Raw genomic sequence first — 13786 nt, 5'->3', positions numbered from 1 at the left:
CATCTTTGAACGCTTAGAAGAAATTTCTAACTTAATGTTGCACCCATGTGTATACTCCTTTTGTCACGTGTCAGTGCAGTCAGGGAGTGATTCTGTTTTGAATGTTGTGAAGCATGAATAAACAATCAGTGAATCCAGATTTGTGGTTGATACATTAATACGACTTGTGCCAGAAATGCAGATAGCGACTAATGTGATATGTGGATTTCTAGGCAAAACAAAGGAAGATAATTTCGAGACCACTATTAATCTAATCAAAGAATACAAGTTTTTGCATGTTCACATTTCATAGTTTTATCCAAGGCTAGGAACACCAGCTGATAGAATGAGAAAGGTCCCTACTTCTGAAGTAATGAAATGAACAACAATAATTTTCAAAAATTAATGAAAGAAATCATTTTATTTGCGAAAAAAAAATATTATAATATATAAAAAAATTGTGATGATTAATACATATGCAATAAATTTATTGAAGCAATTTATAAAGTGAAAAATACTTGCAAAATTTGATTGAAATAAAAAAAAATTGTACAAGTACTTTTTCATATTTTTACCACTTCAAATATTTTTGACAGTGTGATATTTTTGCAGCACAAATGACAATTCAATAATGGCTTGCAAACGATTGGAAAATTATTTAGATGATTTACGAACATTTGACATTAATATTGTTGCTGTGTAATTTTCTATGAAGTTTTAACTTGCAAAGCACAGCAAATCTTTGTGATGTCAATTGTTTTACTGAGCACAGTGCATGAAGTCATCCGACAAGAGGGAGTTAATTTAATTTTCATGGTTATTTTTTTAAAATGAATTGTTATCAATATCATGAATTGGACTGAATATAACACTTTTGATTTTACTTAATCTGTTTTATTTGACATTTACATTTTGCATAAGAATTAGAAAGTAATTTGGCCATTTCTTTTTTAACACACTTATGTTATTTATGTCAGGTTTTTTTTCAGGTTTGGGATGATCGAATGATGGTTGAAAAAAACTAATTGTTCGCACAATTGGTCTTCAAAGGACCGATTCAGTGAGAAACATAAGAACAAGTCCATGTCCATATCCACCAAAACCATTACCTTTCCTCCCTTTTGAATTATAAATCCAACAAAGCAATTCAAAGCAAGCCACAGTCATTTTTCCCAGCAAAAGTCAGTTGTTCATTTTCCTTTATTCACATACACTTTCTGCCTGACCCACAAATAAAAGCAAGAAACTCACTTACATGCTTATTGCCCATTGTCAGTATTATTTTCCATTTTCATTTTTCCTTTCCTATCCTTTTTCATTTCACAAATAAACCCTCCTTCGATGCAAAATATTGAGTTCATATTCCTTTGAGTCTAAAATCCTTGCAAAAAAACCTTGACGCTTGCATGCCTTAATGGCAAGTCCTCATGCCAACGAACAATGGGAATACATCAATGTCCCTTGTTCATTGGATCTTCTAGGTACTCGACAACAACAAAACTATTCATACTTATCAAGATGTGTTTGGGCATCTAGACTCCCATTGTCATCAATGGTGAGAGTTCTCGTGTTGACTAGTGGCATCCATTAATGGCCACCAAGTCAACCATTTCCTACTATGTTCGACATCAGAACATCTATTCACATAGTAGGAATTGTGCCAATAATTTTTGAAGACATGAAGACTATCATTTTCAGCATTTTGGAGCAAATGTAGAAGACATGTAGTTGCGGAATCAACTGACAACGGTAGAATCAAATAATAGCTGGGAAATCAGATGACAACAGCAGAATCAACACCATTCCGCAATAGATTCAGTGAGTTTCAATAAAAACAATAAAAAGTCATCTTGACTCTTTTCTCCATGACTTGTCTAGCCACTTGAAGACGATTATGATAAAAATTTTGCAACCACCACACATACAGCTCATCCATTTTCGAAGGGTAAGTTAAGGTACATCATTTTCTAACTTTTTACCATAGAATTCATTGAAAAGCTAGAATAATAATTTTTGGAAAAAAATATTTCTCTTCCTCATCTCATAAAATTGCCAATATCATCAGTTGGGGGGATACATTCATATTCATATTTTGTTGTATTCATATCACATTCAAAAGCCCACATACTTTCAAAAGATATTAACTATTACATTATTGTTATGAGCATACAAAGGCTTTTCAAAAGCTTTGAAAAGATAATTGGATACAAAAACAATCATGGTTGTCACACAAGAACCAACTATGATACAATCCAATAAAGATATACTTTGCAACAATAATCAAATTATCATTATGCAAAGTTCAAAGATCAAAAATGAATGCAACAACAAAATATGGTTGTAACACAAGAACCAACCATGTTGCAATTCAACTAAAAAACTTTGCAGAAGTATGAAGTTATCAAATGATGTCATGCAAAGTTAAGCCAAAGCTCAAGGATAAAAAAAATTAATGTAATAGATTGCATGAGGACATGCAATAGCTTCAGTTGGGGGGTATGTTGGGCATTGAAATTGTTATTCACTTCCATTACATTTTCACTTATATTTCCATATTGTCATCTTCACTCCACCTCTATTTCATTACATTTACCTCCATTTAATTACATTTACCTTACCATTAACATTATTGGGTCACATTTATGTTTTTCCAAACTTTATTAGTTCTTCACATTCTTAATTGAATTTATGGTTAAAAAATAGAAAATAATATGCATTTGCTTATACCTAACAAGTGTGATGAGATTGTTGACATGTGTAGGTCAAAAGGAAACTTCTAAAAGACCCTTATGTGGCCTCCCAAAACCAAATTCGAATTTGAGTGGAGAAGATCATGGGATCATGAGGATATGTGTCTCATTTCCTATTTGTATTGAAACTATAAGAAGACATGTGCCTTATCATTTCCTATTGTGATTGTAACTCTAGAGATATGGGGAGAGATTCATGGACTCTCATTAATGAGATAGCTTCTCATCTTTTTATATAAATAGGGGAATTTTTCTCCTATCATTTTTATGTGTAAAATTGGAGTTATGCTCAAGCTTTGAATACAGAATTAAATTGTGGCACCTTACTCATGAATGTTCTTTCATTTTGACTTGGTTTTGCATACAAATAGAGCATCTCGATTTACCATCTCTCACACTTTTAGATCAGCTACCTAAAATGTGTGAGATTTAATTGCTTTTATAGATTAAAGTTCATTTGCTTTCATAGTATTAGTTTTAGAATGACTGTGTAATCTTTTCTTTTCTAAAAACATTTCAATAGGAAAGATTTATGTATTTTTCGATTGGATTAAGTTTGAGGTAAAAGCTCATAGTTATTTAGTTTCCTTTCATGTTCTATTATTTATTTTCTTATATCAAACTATCAATTCATTGTATAATTGAATAAAAGATCAGGCCAAGAAGGTGACTTTAAATTGGGTGATTGAATATTCAACCTATGTAATCATTGAGTTTTACTTTTTTGTGCTTTTATATTTGCTTTTAAGATCCTCATTTAATTACATTAACAAATATTCCTAAGGATCATTCTAAGAAATCAATTTAATCATATTTCAAGATTGAATGGTTGAATATTTAATACATGCAATTACTGAGTTATTTTCTGCACACTTTACTTGATTTTCTAGAACATTAGAACTTAAAGTATAAATAGTTGCTTACACATCATCTCAAGAAGGTAACACTTCATAATTGAATGCTGGAGTAACTAAGTATACATTAGTTATTTTTATTTCACAGGTTAGTTGAATTTCATTTTCATTATTTGATTTCATAGATTAGATGAGTTGGTTTTCATTATTTTGTAGTTAGATTGATCTAAACTGAAATACAATTTCTAGCACATACAGTGCACGCATGCTTCACAAGTTTACGAAACCCCCGGATTGACAAATTAAATGACAGGCAATAACTTTTCCCCAACACACTCATCCCTTTATCTTCCAAAGCGGATATAGATACCAAATTCTTCATTAATCCTCACACATACATAACATCATGTAGAAAATTGATTCCACAGAATTCAAATGAAATTTGACAAAACCAAAACCTTTCCCGGGATGAGTGGAGTTGTCTCCAAGAATAATCTTCAGCTTAGTCTCCCTCTCTATTAGATTAGGAAGAACTTCCTTATATCCAAAGAAATGATGAGTGGCCCCACTATCAACCAACCAACTATCCCACGAATCCGAAGGAGAAAAAATAGTAAGTGTATAAATAAGAATGTATTCATATTGATTTACAACATTACTTTCATCCCTAGGAAATCTTGACCTCTTTCGAGGATGGCGATCTTCTTCACGGTCATTTCAGGTATCTCTTCTTCTACTATCATATCTTTTATATAGGTCATTTCTTCGATCATCTTTTCTTCTTTGATTATTGTATTTGTTATTGTTGCTTCTATTGTTGTAACATGGACCTTTGTTCTTCTCGGGACAATATTGTGTTGGAAATAATACTGAGAGGGGGGGGTGAATCAGTATTAGCAAATCAATAACTTTTTCATTTCCATACTCTAATTCATATATGCTACCTTAGTTAAGGGAACTCATGTGTACACGCAATTGTATTTAATGCAACTAGCGTATATCCAACAAACTAATGATTCAGTTAATTCATCATATGTTGATCATTAATCAGTGTATCAGTACTTCCTTAACCATATAAACAGTAACCAAGTGCAGTAAAAATAGAATAGACCATCACACATAAGAAACACACATGAACACCAAGGTTTAAGGTGGAAACCCAATGCAGGACAAAAACCACCTGTTGTTGTCTTCTTTTAATATAAGAAAAACCTGTTTACAATCTTGTACTGGCGCAGACTCATACCAGTACGCAGGCACCCACCTGCAAAAGGCTACAACCTTCTCTCGTTCTATAGCTTCTACTGGAAGGGAGCTACAACCCCCTGGCTCTTGTACTAGCCGATATATTTACTAGTACGTAGGCGTCGGCCTACTGAAGGCTACAAAGTTCACTCATTTTCCAACTGCTACTACAAGGGAGCTACAACCCCCTGGCTCTTGTACTGGCCGATATGTTTACCAGTATGTAAGCGCTAGCCTACATAAGGCTACAACCTTCTCTCTTCCTCCAGGGACCACGTTTCATAAATTTTCAAACTGGATTCTCCTGGAACACAACACCACAATCTGAAAGGCCACGTTTCATCCAATTTTCATACTAGAACCATCAACAACATTGAAGCTCATAAATCATAACTGCAATACAATCATCAAATACATCTGCATCTACCAATCTCTGAGACTCTGAATCACCCACAACTGATTCAATCAATCTATCTGGATTTTCAAAGCACAGCCAACAAAACACAATCACCAGAACACAGAGCAGAACCCAGATCTCTGTAACAGTAATCAGAAGCAACTGAAAATTCAACCATCAAGTTCATAAGGTATACGCTACTTGGCTGTGTCGAACCAGCGTGTATGCGCCCTTTTACCAAACGGAACCAGCGTACAGATCTGAAAATAATTACTTGTATCTTTGCTGCAATTTTCTACTTCAGACATACCTAAATAATCATATATAAAGGATAAAACATGTGTTAGTATTCAGATTTGAACTATTCATACCATATAATGATAATGCATTTTAGTCTTCATGATCCCGGTCCATCAACCTTCATTCGCCACATAGGTGCATCCTTAGCAAAGCATCACAAACTCATAACCTGCATACTGGATCTCATACTTCATCAGCTATTCAATACTTGTACACTTGGCCTAATGATCTTCTCCTCCTTTTATAGTTTTAAGCCTTTCTCAATACCATGGACCAAAACCACTTAGGACCAATACCTTGGACCAAATACCTGGGGTCAATGCCTCGGACTAGATACCTTGGACCAAATACCTTGGAACAAAACTTAGTTTTCCAAGATATACACACCTTTCCTTCTGTGAAAGTGCGTGTGTATGTTATACACTCCTTTTGGTCTATTAACCCGCGTGTATACGCTCCTTTGTGAAGATGAACCTGCGTATACCTCTCTCTGATCATTAATTCTTTGCTATTGACCTGTTGCACTATGATCTGACATCTCAGTGAGTTTCCATCAAGGACAAAACTTATATCATAATGTCAACATATTGTGCATAATGACCCTTCTTGTGATAATTATAGCATTCAGTATGAGATGGTGTTATATCATTCTTTCCTTTTGCATTTTGAGAAGGAGGCTTTCTTGATGGACCTCCTTTTCCTTTCTTATTCTTTTTCTCATGAGTGATATATGAAGAAAGCTCTCCTTCTTCATGTTTTTGAATCATTCCTCTTGATATCATCCTTGGTTCTTCTTGTCTAATATTTCCAAAAATCTCATCAAATAATGGGAGGACATTTTTTTTCTTATAGTAGTAATTGAAGGTTTCCCAAACAGGAGGCAGAACTCTAAGATTCACAATGACTAATTCCCTGTCAGGAACAAATTCTCCAACTCTTTGCAATTGATCTCCAAGGCAAGATATCCTCATGATATAGGATTGCACAACTTCTCCTTTGTTCATCTTGGTGTCTTTGTGTTTATCTTTCAAAGTAATGATCTCATTCAAATTGTTGATTTCATACATGGCAGCTATCTTATCATACATAGCTTTGGACTTCCTTAAATTACCACATATGCAAGTAAATGATCTTGTAAACCATCAACTATAATTTTCTTTGCTTTGGACTCACCTTTCTTGTACCTATTTTTGAGAGAAGCAAAAGAAGTTTCTGGAGCCTCGGGCATTCTTCTTTGAATGTAGCCCAACACATCATTGTTGTCAGCCATGATATCCAACCTGAATTTCCATGCAGCAAAGTTTGATGAGTCACCCAACTTCTCATGTGATCCGAACTTAAACAGGAATGCAACAACTTACAGATATAATCATAAGAACAAAGATGCAGTAGAAAAACACTTCATTTCATTAATAGAAAAATATTGCACTATGCTTACAAATAGAATGGAAATAAGATAGCTCAGGCGATGGTAGCTTATCTCTAAGAAGAGATGTGGTCGCTACATGCCTATGAATTGTGTTACAATGAGGCTTATCTCTAAACAACCAAAACCATAACCTCAGGAGATGTAACACCAAGAGTTTGTGGGCCTCGTTGGTGTTAGTTGGGCAGCCAACTTCCTGGGGTCGTAACTTGGTCATATTATCTCCGTTTGGCATGTACGATACCTTTTTGGAAAGGTCTCTTTGAGTACTACATGTTTCACCATAGATACCTTTGGCAATGAACCTGCCGCAAACCCTAAAAAACGTTGTTTAGGGGGTCAAAACTGCTCCAGAAGTTCAGGATTTGAAAAACTGCTAAAAATAGTAGATGCTTAAATGAACAAGGGAATAGATGAAACTGACTGGGGATTCTATGTGGAATAGGAGGGTGGACACCAATATCCACCTAGTTCATTCCTCCCCCCTTAGGAAGCAATGGTCCCCATTGCGTGCAGAGGCTCCATGAGGTGAGGAAATTTTTGTTGAACCTGCTCCCTGGTGAACCACTTGCGCTCGTGAAGGAGTTGGCCTGCTTTGACAAATCGGTATAGTTGTATCCTCTATTGGTGAGTTTTATTGATTTGTGTATCCATGATCTGATTAGTTGTCACTTGTTCTATGCAGTCCAGGTTGAGCTCTGTTGGTTTGAGTTGTTCTGCAATGTCATATGTGTCCAACAATGGTGGAAAGTATGGCCGAAGGCGGTCTGCATTGAACACTGGGTGCAGACCAAAGAACAGTGGGATGTTGAGTTCAAAGGCATTGTCACCAGTGGCCTTGGTGATGGTGTATGCATTATATCAGAGCAGGTAAAGCTTTCGGTGGGTTCTAGCAAGGTGCTCCTTCTGCAAATGTAGCCAAACTTTATCGCCCACCAGGAACTTGTGTGGCACTCAATGTTGATCATGGCGTTGCTTGTACTTAGCATTGGCTCTGTCCAATATATCATGGACCTGTTGGCAGATGTGTTGAATGTGCTCAATGAAGTTGTTATCCCTTTCAACTTTGGACTGAACGTGAGCCGAATCTACCTGAGTGGCTGCAAATGGTATGGCCACATCAATGGGGCATAATTGCTGAAATCCCAGCCCTACCTGAAAGGGGTTTTGGCCTATTGAGATGTGGAGATCTCTGTTGTAGATATGTTGGAAATAGGGGTTACTTTCATCCCACATGCGTGGATGCTTCGATTTGTACATGTGCAAAATGTGTACGATCATCCTGTTGACAACCTCTATTTGGCCATCAGTTTGGGGATGGAAAGTCATGGACTTAGTAAGTTTTGTATCCAGCATCGACCAGAGACTTGACCAAAATTCACTCTAGAATCTGTTGTCCCAATCTGAGACAATGGACTGTGGGATCCCAAAGTGTACCCACAATGGCCTCTGTTGTGATACTCCTCTTGTAGGCTGCGATGATCGTCATCTTAGAGAATCTGTAGACGACCACGAAAACACAATCGTTGTCATGCTTAGTAGAAGGAAGCCCCGACATGTAATCCAAGGAGACAGATTCTCAAGGATGGTTAGGAGTAAGTAAAGGAGTATACATGCATTGCTTCTTGATGGTTGGTTTGGAAATGGTGCAGGCGGTGCAGGATCTAATGTACTCCCCAACATCTTGACGAAGTTTCGGTAAATAAAAATACTTATGCAACACTGCCATTGTTTTCTCTACTCCGAAATGTCTAGCGACCCGACTGTAGTGCGCCTCCCAAGTCATCTTGGCACGCTCACTTGAAGGAACACAAATGTGTCCAAGGTGGCATAATAGTGCATCCTGAAGGTGAAAATTTGGAACTTGCTTCCCTTCCAGGAGTGTCTGGTATATGTTGTCAAAATCTAGATTTCTCTTGTAAAGATGTCGCCACCCAGATGTATCGTGCCCACATGAGTCGACTACAGTGATCAGCGCCATGACTGGTCATCGGCTAAGGCAACCAACGACATTATTGGTGCTACGCTTCTTATACTTAATGTTCAAATGGAATTGTTACAGATAGGTGGACCATTTCTGATGGCGATCTTTCTGCAACTTTCTTTGTGTCTGTATGAATTGTAGAGTTCAGTAGTTTGTGTGGATGACCGTTTCCTTCCCCATAATGTAATGCTTCCATTGACGAAAGTCCTACACAATGGAATACATTTCTTTGTCGTAAGTGGGTACTTTTAGACTGTGTCTAAAAGTGTCTCACTATGGTAAGCCACTGGATTCCCATGCTGAGTAAGAACCACACCAATAGCATAGTCAAAGGCATCTGTCTCAATCTCAAATGGTTGGTGTGGGTCTGGTAATGTGAGCATACGTGAAAAACAGAGGCAATTCTTCAACTCAGAGAATACCTGTTGTTGGGCTCCCGACCAAAAAAAAAAAATCTTTCGCTTCGCCCTTGGCGACTTGACTTAAAGGCCAAGTGATATGAGATAACCCCAACATGAACCTACGGTAGAAATTGGCAAGACCCAAAAAGTTGCGGAGCTCTGTTAGACTGGTTGAGACTGGCCAATCCCGAATGACTTGTATCTTCGATGGGTCCACATGTACACCCTGCTCATCAAGGATGTACCTTATATATTGAACCTGGGTCATGCCAAAGGTGCATTTCTCCAAGTTAGCACACAACTTGTGTTGTCACAGAGTTTGAAGGGCCTGTCGAATATGCTGGAGATGATCTTCCCAACTATGGCTAAAGATCAAAATGTCATCTAAATACAACACCATGAATGCATTGGTGAAGGGATGTAAGATGTTGTCCATCAGTTTCATGAAGGTTGCAGGGGCATTTGTCAATTTGAACGGCATGACCAACCATTAGAAAATTCCCTCCTTGGATTTGAAGGCAGTCTTCCACACGTCTAAGGGTGTGATAGGCACCTGGTGATAACCTAACTTCAAGTCAATATTCTTGAAATATTTGTCCCCCTTGAGCTAGTCCATAAGGTCATCAATCTAATGGATTGGGTACCTATTCCGAAAAGTGATCTTGTTCAGTGCTCGATAGTCAATATAGACCCTCCAGTTCCCATCCTTCTTCTGTACCAATACAATTGAGCTCCCACAAGGTGATGAGCTGGCCTGATATGCCCTTTCTACAATAGTTCTTGAATCTTCCTCTTAATCTCATCGTTATCTAGAACAGAGCATCGATAGATCAGTCCATTGGGTAGCGGCGAACCCGAGGTTAGATTGATGGAGTGCTTGACCTGACAGTGCAGAGGTACCCCTGTGGGTGAGGCAAAAATATCCCTGTACTCCTCCACGACCTTATCCATTTGTTGTTGTTGTGTAGAGGAGCCCTACCTGGAAGCCATGGCCACAACCTTCTTCTTGCCCTAGGGGTGAATCATAAGGAAAACAAATTTCCTGGTATGGGAAATGATCTTATTCCATTTCTTTGTAGTGATCAAAGAGATCGTGGCAGGTGAGGTTACCTCTGGTATCCTGTACAACTTATTAGCCAAAGTAATAATCACAGAGCGAGATTTAGACTCATATACAACATGTCGCTTCAACAAGTATGGTTGTCCTAACAATACATCATAGACTTCAAGAGGAGAAACGTCACACATTACCTCATATGTGAAGGGCTTGATGTTGTAGGGAAGGCAACACTATTGGCTAATGCGAAGATATCATCCTTATTGAAGCCACCCGATGGTGTATGGTTGTGGATGTGTTGTATTCTTTAGGCCTAGATGATTCACAACCTTTGTTGAAATGAGGTTATTTTGGCTCCCGTTGTCGACAATAAACTGCAACGAAGAACCCTTCACCCACATCTGTGAGCAGAAGAGAAGTTCCCCCTCCTCTAGACCTTCAAGCTCAATTTTCTAGATCTTGGTGGTGACCACGGTGGCACTGGGCTCCACATCAATGATCTGCTTCTCTTTATCATTTCTCTTATCGGATTCTGATTCAGAGTTGGAACCTTTGTTTGATTCAAAAGCCTTCAGTTCGGCCACCAGTGACTGCTTGGCCCGACACTCACTTGTATTGTCAATGGATATCTTATGGAACTCACCATTTTCCCGTGTCCTTCTTCATCTTCGTGGTGTTGTTCTTTGCTTGTGGCTTTGGCGGGTTGTCCTGGGTAGCCTCGCCTTGGCTTGGTCCTTTTTTTTTTAGTTTGGGGGTGTCTTTTCCTTGCTTTGGATTTGCAGATCCAAAGTCCCACTTATTTTGTTTAAACTTTTAATAAATCTTGACAGCGTACCGATACATTGTCCTGAGCGAGGAAATGTCCAAGAACTCCATCTCATCCTAGATTTACTTGTGTAGACAACCACGGTACTTAAGAACCAAATTCCACCATGTATCCTTGATACCCAGCTTCGTGCCAAGGGCATGGAAAATATTTGTGAACTATGGCACATCTTGGTCCCTTCCATGCCGTAGTGTGGTCCAATTTATGTATTTGCATAGCTCCCAATAGGGTAATTATGTTCCTTGATGGCTTCTCAGAAAGAATTCCAAGTGGGTGTGGCTAAAAACGGTGAGGGTTCACTCTCTTCCTTTTGTTCACAGTATGTTTCCCACCAGTCCTTGACAAGTGGGGCAACTTTAAAAAAATAAAAAGTAATCTTTTCTTGATTGGAAAAGTCATGAATTGAAAAATATCCTTCCAACAGATTTAACCATTTATCTACGTCGTCTGCATCTATCAGGCCTTCGAATATGGGAATATCGAAGTTAACTTGTACCTTAAAAGGAGTGGCACCTCTAGAGTGGCTGCTAGATGAATATGCATCATCTGTGGGTAGTCGTTGAAGGATTTGGGAAAAGTTATCCATCATCGGGTCCCTCTATCGCTTGAGGGCTTTCTCGAGAAACATTTTGAAGGGATCCCCTACCCCCTCATCTTTCTTTTTTTCCGCCATGGGAGTTCGTCGAGTTTTGCGAGGATGATCTTGCAATGGTTCAACCAGATCAAGCCCTAACTCCTTATACCCTGACCTCGTTGGGGACATGCAAAGAAAAATAGAGAAAGAGCAGACTGTTCTGATACCACTGATCCGAACTTAAACAAGAACACAACAAATTATAGATATAATCATAAACACATAGATGCAGCAGAAAAACACTTCATTTCATTAATATAAAAATACTGAACTATGCTTACAAACAAAATGGAAATAAGATAGCTTGGGTGATGGTAACTTATCTCAAAGAAGAGATGTGGCTTCTACATGTCTTTGAACTATGTTACAATGAGGCTTAAGGGCCTTTTTATTATTGGAAAACATCATAAACCCTAAACAACAAAACACGTAACCCTAAGAGATGTAACACCAAGAATTTGTGGACCTCGTTGGGGTTAGTTGGGCAGCCAACTTTCTGGGGTCATAAATTGGTCATATTATATCCATTTGGTGCATATGATACCTTGTCAAAAAGGTCTCTCTGAGTGATACAAGTTTCACCGTAGACCAATTCCTATCACTATGGGCTTGTCGTGGACCCCAAAAAAACACCGTTTAGGGGGTCAAAACTTCTCCAGAAGTTCAAGACCCAAAAAATGCTAAAAATAGTAAATGTTGAAATGAGTAAGGAAATAGATGAAACTGACTGGGGGGTCTAGGTGGAATAGGAGGGAGGCAACCAATATCCACCTAGATCATCATGCTCCTTGAAGGTAGAGGAAGACATCTTGAATTTGACTAGATAATATCCTTCAACTTTCCAAAGGTAATCGATTCAATGCTTGTCTCCTTTTCGGCTTGTCCTTCACCTTAGCTCTAATACCATGTTAATTTTTCAAATTGTTCTATGTTGTTTCAATTACTTCAACCCAAATCAATTCTTCATTTGATAATGCATCCAATTATTAACAATGTTTCCAATCATAAACAATAATCGAAGATAGAACAATATATTAAATGACAAAGGAGACAATAGCACAACCACAAGAGACATCAAATTGGCAAAAGATCAGGGAAAAACCCCACTAGTGGGGAAACCCTTTTAAATTTTCTTCTTATTAGATTATCGTAAAATGTTTTCGTAGAGATTATAATGAGCGCAATACATAATTATCTAAGAAATATTTATCGAATACAAATAAGAAGAACACTTCTAGAATTACTCTACATTAGAGAGGAACCTTCCAGCCTTCATAAATTTGCGGCCAACTGTCAAACCCTAGCTCAGAAACCCAATCACACTCATTAAGTTATTATGTGAGTCTATAAGCGAGCGACTATGGTCAGATCTGCGCAGAACTATCTCGGAGCCTCATTCACACTCTTCCATATTTTATGTGGGTGATTGTAGCTTACCAATCGATCTCTAAGGCCTTGTGAGCATGTGAATGAAGTCAGATATGACCTGCAGCAAGTGAGCAACCAAAAAATAAAAATCCTAAACATGTGTGAGCCTTAGACCTATAATTTCATACATTGCACAAGCTTCCTCTGTCAAGCATATGTGAACCAAACAATAAAAGAAGAGAAGAAGATTATTCATGATGATGTTCAAATGAGCTTGAGGTATCTTGTATTTATAGGCTTCCATGGCAGTCCACTTGATGTTGAGGTCGACCTATCCAATTGTACATGAGTGTGAGGCCGACCTGTCCCAATGTACATGAGTGGGTACATAAATTAAAAAGCCAACTTATGTTTGTCCAAATGAGGTGATATTTAGGTCGATTTTGGTCCTCTCAAAAATAGGACTTCAATGGAATCATCATATTCATCATATGAGCTATCCAAAGTGGAATTTGACCCTAGTTTCATAAATTAACACTCCCTCCCAACTAGGAAGAATTCCACC

This window comes from Pinus tabuliformis, chromosome 3_1 (assembly GCF_031772625.1).
Source record: "Pinus tabuliformis cultivar Carrire ecotype Pingquan chromosome 3_1, CPIR1, whole genome shotgun sequence".
NCBI lineage: Eukaryota > Viridiplantae > Streptophyta > Pinopsida > Pinales > Pinaceae > Pinus > Pinus tabuliformis.
The sequence above is the reverse complement of the archived record's forward strand: the minus strand, read 5'-3'. Positions refer to the sequence as shown.